The sequence below is a fragment of the Somniosus microcephalus genome, chromosome 3, assembly GCF_052327205.1.
Source record: "Somniosus microcephalus isolate GS21.2 chromosome 3, FLI_Smic_1.0, whole genome shotgun sequence".
Taxonomy (NCBI): domain Eukaryota; kingdom Metazoa; phylum Chordata; class Chondrichthyes; order Squaliformes; family Somniosidae; genus Somniosus; species Somniosus microcephalus.
Window position 1 is genome coordinate 16,566,438 of NC_140989.1, and position 10,748 is coordinate 16,577,185.

Below are 10,748 nucleotides of genomic sequence, written 5' to 3' on the forward strand. Positions count from 1 at the left end.
TCTAGGTAAAAATAGCAGCTTCACTCCATTTATTAAAACTGCCAATGGATCTACCTCCACTTCACTGAAGTCTGTGTTGCTTTTGTGCTACCTGTTGTTGGCAGTTTATCGGACCGGGCAGAGGTGATGTTGGACTCATTATCAGAGGGTGAGCAGAGCAGCATCAGTCTGGCTGGTTCATCTGCAACTTGTGTTTAAAGTGGCGGTTAAATTTCTCAGTGCTGAGCAAGAAAGAGGAAACGAAATCTGGAATCAATGCAAGCAAACCGAGAGGGATTCCTTTCGAGAGGCACCAGCCTTGCCTTCGAGGCCGTTCTGTGAAGGTGTTTACACAAGATATCAGCTTGTTGATGATTGGTTTGAGGCCAGTGATGGAGAGCAGACACAGCACAGTGCAGGAGCCAAACTAGAGGGGCTTTCTAAAGCAAGCATTCTTTAACGGCTTGAGAATCAGCCCGAGAGGCCGAAAAGTCTTGTTTTATTACAAAAGGCCCTCTGTAATCATGGTAAATAGCGACGTGACAGAAATTTCTTTGGAGAGAAAGCTCCTGTTCTCCCCAAAACCACTGAATTAACATAAACTGAGCCCTGGCAACACCTCCAACAGTGCAGCACTCCCTCAGCAATGCGCTGGGAGCTTAAACCCCTGGTTTATGTGTGCAATTCTCTAGAGTAGGGCTGGAACCACACAACCTACTGACTCAGAGGCAAGAGTGCTGCCCACTGAGCCATCAGCTTATGGGATGCAGGGTTCCTTTTTTAAGGTGGTCCTTACATTCCCAATCTGTAATGTTCTTGCCACTAGCAGTATGATCTCAGACTATGGAAATCGTAGGTTAAGGGAGATGTACGTGACAATTATCACTTCAAAGCCTCAAACATTCCCCTTTGTCGAACACATTCCACACATGCTTTGGGAGTTCTTGGCAGAACAGTGTAAAGAAGTTTTACTCTGTGCTAACCTGCTCTGGGAGAGTTTGATGGGACAGCGTAGAGGGAGCTTTACTCTGTATCTAACCCGTGCTGTACCTGCCCTGGGAGTGTGTGATGGGGCTGTAGTGTCCGCGCATCAATAACACACGGACTGCAGGAGAACGGTAATAAGAGGTGTTTACTGAACAGAGGGTATGCTGGAACTGAAAGTACAGAAGCCTGCTACTGCTTTATATACAGGTGTGGTCACTGCCGGTACTACAGTATAAAAGCAGTTCTCTCTTAAAGGTACATACACAACAATTCCTCCCCTTTTAGATAAACAGTACATAACATTCATTTAACAATTGAATAATAACTAATTACAATTACAATTTTCTTTGTACTATATACATCAGCTGAAAGTAATCATTTATAAATTCAGTCTTTGAGGAGGCTTCCTGATCCTGTCTGGATAGCGCCTTTCTCGAATATCCTGTGCTTGCGGCGGAGTCAATTATGGCTCATTGTCATTGGTTGGTTTGTCAGCTTCCAATACCACTGATTCTGAGGTAGACGCAATCTGTACTTCGGGTTCATCACCAGGTGCGCATGCTCGTGGTATGGGTTTGACTTGATCCTGTGACTCTAGAATCTGGTCAGCATGGCGTCTCACGATGCTCTCTCCAACGTCCACTGTGTACATTAGTGGTCCCTGCCGTGTGCATATCATTCCTGGCTGCCATTTTTCTGTTCGGTAGTCGCGGGCCAAGACTGGTTGCCCTATCTTGAAGCTCCTGGCTGGCTTTTCATTGATGTGCTGGAATTGCTTATTCTCAACATCTCATCTTATGTTTGGTTTGAGCAAGTCCAGGCGACATCTTAACCCGCGGTTAAAGAACATCATGGCTGGAGATTGGTTGGTGACTGCATGTGTCGCATTTCGGTAAGCGAACAAGAAATTATCCACCTTGTGTTGCAGTGGTATGTTGTCATTATACATCGCCTTTATTGCTTTTTTAAAGGTTTGAACAAACCTCTCAGCCAATCCATTTGTGGCTGGATGATATGGGGCGGATGTGTAATGCTTTACCCCATTATTCCTCAAAAACCTCCGGAAATCCTCGGACACAAACTGTGGTCCATTGTCGGAGCAAATCTGTTCTGGCAAGCCATTCCTGGCGAAGATGGTCCGTAGGACTGCAATAGTTTTCTCCGTGGTGGTGGAGGACATTTTGATGACCTCTGGCCATTTCGAATGTGCATCCACGGCGATTAAAAACATTGAGTCCATAAATGGACCAGCAAAATCAATGTGTACCCGTTGCCATGGAAATGAGGGCCACTCCCATGGGTGTAGCGGGGCCTGTGGTGGAGCGTTTTGGACTTTCTGGCATCCTGTGCATCTCTTGGTCATTTCCTCGATTTCTTTATCGATTCCTGGCCACCACACAAATGCCCTGGCTAAGCTCTTCATTTTTACCCCTCCCAGATGACCCTCATGAAGCTCATTGAGCACTCTGTCTCTCAACTTGGGTGGAATTACCACTCGGGATCCACACATCAAAGTCCCCCGGCACACTGACAGCTGTTCTCTCCTTGACGAGAATGCTGGCAACAGTGAGTCACCATGTGCTGGCCATCCCTTCACCGTCAATTCATAGACCCGAGAGAGTGTCGGGTCATTTCGGGTTTCCTTCTCTATACTTGAGTTTGTGACAGGTAGACATTCGACTAAGGTCGAATGGAATATCTGAACAGGGTCCACTGCAAGTGCTTCCTCCACCGTAGGCAGCGGCAGGCGCGACAGCCCATCAGCGTTTCCATGCTGTTTCGTGCCCTTATACTCTATGTCGTATTGATGTGCCCCTAGAAAAAGGGACCATCTTTGCAGCTGTTGCGCCGTCATCACCGGAATGCCCTTCTTTGGGTTAAAAATGGAGACAAGAGGTTGGTGATCAGTCAGTAAGGTGAATTTCTGCCCGTGCAGATAGTGATTGAACTTCTTCACCCCCCACACCAGGCTGAGGGCCTCCCTGTCAATCTGGGTGTAGTTACGCTCGGCTGATGTTAACGAGCGTGACGCAAAGGCTATTGGCCTCTCTGGACCGTCAAGGAATTTGTGCGACAGTACCGCTCCAATGCCGTAGGGAGACGCATCACATGCCAACCGAATCGGTAGTGATGGATTGTAGTGAGCCAATACTTCTTTTGAAGTGATTAGGCATTTACATTTCTGAAAGGCACGCTTACACTCATCACTCCATTTCCATGCTACTCCAGTTTGCAGCAGGGCGTTCAGCGGGTGCAGAATTGTAGACAAATTTGGCAAGAACTTATGGTAGTAGTTCACCAACCCGAGGAACGACCTCAGTTGTGATACATTTTCCGGTGCTGGAGCCTTGACTACTGCCTCAATCTTGTCTGGGGACTTATGCAACCCCTCTTCATCAATCACGTGGCCACAATACGAGATTTGTTTCCTGAAAAACTCACATTTGGGGCGGTTGGTTCGTAGTCCATATTCTTGTAATCTAGTGAGCACCTGCTCCAGGTTGGCAAGGTGTTCACTGTCATTTCCGCCCGTAACCAGGATGTCATCCAAATAACACTGGGTCCCCACGATCCCTTGCAGGACTTGTTCCATCGCCCTCTGCCAAATAGCCGGAGCTGACGCTACCCCGAATACCAGTCAGTTGTACTGGTAAAGACCTTTGTGAGTGTTTATCGTGAGGTATTTTCTAGATGATTCATCTACCTCCATTTGTAGATACGCTTGGGCCAGATCAATCTTCGTAAAGCGTTTCCCCCCAGATAGTGAGGCGAAAATATCTTCTATCCGCGGAAGTGGATATTGTACTGTGTGAAGGACTGGGTTCACAGTTACCTTAAAGCCCCCACAGATGCAAACCTTTTTCGGTTCCCCAGGCGTGCTGCTCAATGATTTCTTCATTACAGGAATGATGGGTGTGGCCCACTCGCTCCAGTCCACCTTGGACAGCACACCCGAATGCTCCAGACTCTCCAGCTCTGCTTCGACGGCTGGGCGGATCGCATGCGGTACCGATCTGGCGTTAAAAAATTTTGGGTTTGCGTTATCTTCAATTTTTATCATTGCCGTTATGCCTTTTAGAGTCCCAAGTCTTTGCTGGAACACCTCTTTTGCGTCAGTTAGAATTTTTGACAGTCGTCCAGGTGTGGCGTCGTCATCTTTTTTGTCAGCCACAGTTAGCGCCTGAATGGAATGCCAATCCAATTGTATTTTTCGGATCCATTCACGTCCCAATAATGGTGGTCCTCCATCTTGTAGTATATATAGATGCAGTTCCTGTGTTTCCTTGCCGTTGTATTTAACGGTCACCCTTATTTTTCCTCTGGGGTAGACATTTTGCCCCGTTTATGTCTTCAAGACAATGGTCGTATCCTTCAAGGGAATGTGTGAGAATAGCCGCTCGTAGTCTCGTCGATTCATGACTGTTAGGGCTGATACTGTGTCCAATTCCATCTTTACTTGGGACCCTGCTATCATGAGGGTGACCCAAATTGTTCGGTGATCCTCCTTTGCGATCACGTTGTGTAGCTTTAGACAACTTAGTCCCCTGCTCCTGGAATCATTATCACTCTTCTGGTCTTCTGAACTACTGTCCGCCATCTTTTGTACTTTCTTGTACTTTTCCTTAGTAGTTCTTTTAGTGTTAGTTTTCTTTCCCGACCTGCAGACTCGTGCAATGTGTCCCATTTTTCCACATTGCCTGCATACTTTGTCCTTAGCCCAGCAATCCTTCTGGTCATGGGTTGTTCTGCCGCAGCGATAGCACTTTTCTGCTCCATATGCCATTCCAGTAGTGCTATATTCTTGCGGTTTCTGTTGTATTTCCGCAGCTCCCCGTGCTGCTGCTTCGTAGGATACTGCAATGCTGAAAGCCTTTTCTAGCATAAGGTCCTTTTCCAAAAGTAGTCGTTTCTGGGTTCCTTCACTCTGGAGCCCGCAGAGAAACTTATCCCTTAAGGTATCTGCCAGTCCTGCTCCGAACTGGCAGTGTGTCGATAACTTGTGTAGTTCCGTAAGATAGTCAGCATTACTCTCGTCTTTGTGCTGGTTTCGTTTATGGAACTTGAATCTTTCTGCTATCAGCAGCGGTGTAGGGTTTAGATGTTCCTGTAAGATATTGACAATCTCTTCAAAACTTTTCTCCATTGGTTTAGCTGGGGTAATTAAATTTCGCAATAGGCCGTACGTTCTCACGCCCATCAAATTTAATAATACCGACGCCTTCTTTTCAGCGGCCACCTCGTTTGCCCTGCAGTACACTTCAATTCTTTCCACATACGTGGTCCAGCCTTCTATTTCGTTATCGAAAACAGTGATGCTGCCACTCTTCGGCATCTTGGGTGGTTTAAAATGGCGCCTCCCGCGATTTTCCTTCTTCCCCAATGGATTAAAATGGCACCTCCCGCGCTTTTCCTTCTTCCCCCTGCTGCCAATGCTGCTCCTTGCATTCTAACAGGTAATGGCGGCGCCCCGCGGCTTTCTGCGCGTCTCTTTTTCAACGCTGCCCGACTCCTGAGCACCGGCCGCGCCCTGTGCGCTCCACCCTCTCTCTCTCTTTTTCTTCCCAATGACGCTGCTCGGCCCCCTTACAGAGCCGCTCACTCGAGCTCTAGCCCGCCGCAGTCCGGGAAGGGTCAGTGCACTACCTGCTACCAGCCCGATTTGCTGGGACACCTTGACTGGAGAACCAGGCCCAGCTCTCCACAGCTTCCCCTGCGATTCTCTGGACTCCGATGGATCACTGGGCGGTTGCCCACGGTCGACGCCCGTTGCTCTGGCTTCGACCTCCAAGAAGCTTCTTCCCAGGGATGGATCCCCGTGAGGTGATGCAGTACATGCCCCAGTAGTCTCAAAACCTACACAGGACAGAAGGTGGACATTTTGGGGGCGGCCGAAGTACAAGTGGAACACAAAGGAGTCACCAAAGAGCTTACGGTGGTAGTGGTAGCAGGGTCAGGGCCAAACCTGTTAGGGCGAGGGTGGACCAGTGAGTTGAGGGTGGACTGGCAGGCAATGAATAAAATGGAGGACAGTACAGAGGCACTGCAAGAAGTGCTGATGAAGCATGAGTTAGTGTTCAAGGACGAACTGGGCACCTTAAGGGGAGCCACAGCCAAGATTCATGTAGCCAGTGATGGCACGCCTCGTTTCTTTAAACCAAAGTCGGTACCTTTTGCAATGAAAACCAAGGTTGAGGTGGAACTAGATCGCCTGCTAAAGGACAAAGTAATAGAACCAGTGAAATTTTCAGACTGGGCGGCACCAATAGTCCCGGTATTGAAGCCCGATGGTAACGTAAGCGTGTGTGGTGACTATAAGTTAACAGTGAACAGAGTATCATCACTGGAACAGTACCCCATTCCGAGAATGGAGGACATGTTAACATCGCTCGCTGGGGGAGAAAGATTCAGCAAACTGGACATGAGTCATGCGTATCAGCAGATACTGCTAGATGAAGAATCAAAAAATGTTGTCACGGTGAACACGCAGAAGGGGCTGTTCACTTATGCCAGGTTACCATTTGGTGTCAGTTCTAGCCCAGCAATATTCCAACGGACTATGGAGGGCATTCTGCAGGGCATTCCAAAGGTGGCCGTGTACTTAGATGATATTCTGCTAACAGGAAGTGACGATCAGGATCACTTAAAAAAACTGGACAAAGTGCTACAGCGGTTGGAAGAGGCGGGGCTAAGCCTGAAACGGAGTAAGTGTAGTTTCATGGAGAAGGAAGTTACATTCCTGGGACATCGGGTGGATGCCACAGGCCTCCATCCATTACCAGGGAAAGTGCGGGCAGTGCAGGATGCACCGGCACCCACCTCAGTGACTGAACTGAAAGCCTATCTAGGGCTCCTGAATTATTATAACTGGTTTCTTCCAAACTTATCGATGCTGCTGGCACCCCTGCACAAACTGCTGAGAAAGGAGGAGCCATGGTGTTGGGGGCCAGAGCAAGCGAAAGCGTTTCAGCAGTCAAAGGAGCTACTTCAGTCCAGCAGGGTGTTAGTGCATTACGACGAGAAGAAGGAGCTGATAATGTCCTGCGACGCATCACCCTATGGAGTGGGGGCAGTGTTGGCCCACCGCATGCCAGATGGAGCGGAAAGGCCCATCGGGTTTGTTTCACGCACGCTCACAGCTGCGGAAGAGAACTATTCACAGCTTGATAAAGAGGGGTTGGCCATTATATTTGGAGTAAAGAAATTCCGTAAGTACATATATGGGAGGAAGTTTGTAATCAGTACTGACCACAAGCCTCTTATTAGCTTACTGAATGAGATGAAAGCGGTGCCTCAAATGGCATCACAGAGAATAATGAGATGGGCAGTAATACTAAGAGCCTATGAATATGTGATCACGTACAGAGCCGGCAAGGAAAACGGGAACGCGGATGCTCTCAGCCGCCTGCCCCTCTCAAAATCTCCTCGCAGTACTTCCCCTGAGGAGCACGTCCTGATGCTGGATCAGGAGATCAGTCCCCTGATGACTTCAGTGCAAATCCAGGGCTGTACAGTCAAGGACCCCGTTCTGTCAAGGGCCCGTGAGTATGTGTTGAAAGGCTGGCCAGATCACCGTGAGGGACCGGAGTTCGCGCCGTACAGACAGAGACAGCACGAGCTCAGTGTCCAAGATGGATGTGTGCTATGGGGAGCACGCATCATAGTCCCAGAGCGGGGACGCTCTACTTTGATGGAACAGTTGCATCAATTGCACCCAGGAATGACTAGAATGAAATGATTGGCTAGGAGCTACCTGTGGTGGCCTAACTTGGATGCTGAAATTGAGTCAAAGGTAAAGTCATGCACTATATGTCAGGAACAGAGGAAAGCACCTGCCGGGGCACCACTCCATCCCTGGGAGTGGCCCAGCAAACCCTGGAGGAGAATTCACATAGACTATGCGGGACCTTTTATGGGCAAAATGTTTTTGGTGCTGGTTGATGCTCACTCAAAGTGGATCGACGTTTATCCAGTGAGCTCTGCAACGACTGATGCCACACTGAATTGTCTCAGGAACAGCTTCAGCACGCATGGTATTCCAGAAATGATTGTAGCCGACAATGCACAGTGTTTTGTTAGTGAAGGGAGCAAAGAATTCATGGTAAGGAATGGAATCACACATGTCACCTCAGCTCCATATCACCCAGCCTCAAATGGGTTAGCCAAGCGAGCCGTGCAGACTTTTAAGGAGCTCATGAGGAAGAGCTCAGGTGACACCCTGGAGACCGAGCTCAATAGAGCCTTGTTTAGTTATCGTATAACACCCCAAGCTACCACGGGGCTTTCTCCGGCTGAGTTGATGATGGGGAGAAAGTTGCAGTGCACGTTAGACCTGATACACCCAGATCTCAAAAGCAAGGTTGAGACAAAACAAACACAGATGGCAAAAACACTGAATGAATATTTTGTATCAGTCTTTACAGTAGAGGACACCAAGAATATCCCAACACTTGACAAGCAGGGGGCTATAGTGGGGGAGGAGCTAAATATGATTAAAATCACTAAGGAAGTAGTACTTGGTAAAATAATGGGACTCAAGGCGGATAAATCACCTGGACCTGATGGCTTACATCCCAGGGTTTTGAGGGAAGTGGCGGTAGGGATTGTGGATGCATTGGTAATAATCTTCCAAAACTCCCTGGACTCAGCAAAGGTCCCGGCAGACTGGAAAACTGCTAATGTAACACCCTTATTTAAAAAGGGCAGTAGACAGAAGGCTGGAAACTATAGACCGGTTAGCCTAACATCTGTGGTAGGTAAAATTTTGGAGTCCATTATTAAGGAGACAGTAACAGGACATTTGGATAATCATAATTTAATAAGACAAAGTCAGCATGGTTTTATGAAGGGGAAGTCATGTTTGACAAATTTGCTGGAGTTCTTTGAGGAAGTAACATATAGGGTGGATAAAGGTGAACCAGTGGACGTAGTGTATTTAGACTTCCAAAAGGCATTTGACAAGGTGCCACACAAAAGATTATTGCTTAAGATAAAAAATCACGGGATTGGGGGTAATATTCTGGCATGGATAGAGGATTGGCTATCTAACAGAAGGCAGAGAGTTGGGATAAATGGTTCATATTCAGACTGGCAATCAGTAACCAGTGGTGTTCCGCAGGGGTCAGTGCTGGGTCCCCAACTCTTTACAATCTATATTAACGATTTGGAGGAGGGGACCGAGTGTAACACGTCAAAGTTTGCAGATGATACTAAGATGGGAGGGAAAGTAGTGAGCGAGGAGGACATAAAAAACCTGCAAGGGGACATAGACAGGCTAAGTAAGTGGGCAGAGATTTGGCAGATGGAATACAATACTGGAAAGTGTGAGGTTATGCACTTTGGCAGGAAAAATCGTAGAGCAAGTTATTATCTTAATGGCAAGAAACTTGAAAGTACTGAAGTACAAAGGGATCTGGGGGTCCTGGTGCACGAAACTCAAAAGGTTAGTATGCAGGTGCAGCAAGTGATTAAGAAGGCCAATGGAATGTTGGCTTTCATTGCTAGGGGGATAGAATATAAAAATAGGGAGGTATTGCTTCAGTTGTACAAGGTATTGGTGAGACCGCACCTGGAATACTGCATACAGTTTTGGTGTCCATACTTAAGAAAGGACATACTTGCTCTCGAGTCAGTACAAAGAAGGTTCACTCGATTAATCCCGGGGATGAGGGGATGGACATATGAGGAGAGGTTGAGTAGATTGGGACTCTACTCATTGGAGTTCAGAAGAATGAGAGGCGATCTTATTGAAACATATAAGATTATGAAGGGGTTGGATCGGGTGGATGCAGGGAGGATGTTCCAGATGATGGGTGAAACTAGAACTAGGGGGCATAGTCTTAGAATAAGGGGCTGCTCTTTCAAAACTGAGATGAGGAGGAACTACTTCACTCAGAGGGTGGTAGGTCCATGGAATATGCTGCCCCAAAAAGCTGTCGAAGCTACATCATTACCTAAATTTAAAACAGAAATAGACAGTTTCCTAGTAGAAAAGGGAATTAAGGGTTACGGGGAGCGGGCAGGAATTTGGACATGAGTCTAGGTTCGGATAGGTCATGGCCCTGTGGGTAGCGGAGCGGGCCCAGGGGCCGTGTAGCCTGATCCTGCTCCTGTTTTCGTGTGTCTAATGCTGTTAGATTCAGGAGATAGTCCTGTCATAGTGGATTGGCGGTTAGGATCAGATCAGCCATGATCTAATTGAATGGCGGAGCAGGCTCGAGGGGCCAATTGGCCTACTCCTGCTCCTATTTCTTATGTTCTTATGTTCTTATGTTCTAAACCAAAAAGCGTACCATGACAAACATACTAAAGCTCGCCATTTCGCCATAGGGGACTCTGTGTACACCCGGAACTTCGGTTATGGACCTAAATGGATACCAGGACTAATCCAGGACATTACAGGACCTGTGTCGTACTCCGTGTTACTAGGGTATGGTGGAGGGGTTTGTCGGCATGTGGATCAGCTCTTCAGCCAGCAGCAGGGGGAACTGCCTCAGATGGAACAAAGGGCAGTAGAGGAGGCTGTTCCAGGACCCAGCACGGCTTATAAGGTGCCAGTGGACACTGGTACTGCCAGGCCACAGCGGGACAGAGTAAAACCAACATCAGAGACTACTCCAATCTCAAGTGCGAATGAATCTGAGAATCCACCACAAGTGGAATTAAGACGTTCACAAAGGATTCGCAAGCAACCAGAAAGACTTATACAAACCTATTAAATTAGTCAGGGGTTAACCATGGTTAGAGCATACTGGTTAATTAAAGCGTAGTACCTAGTAAGGGTT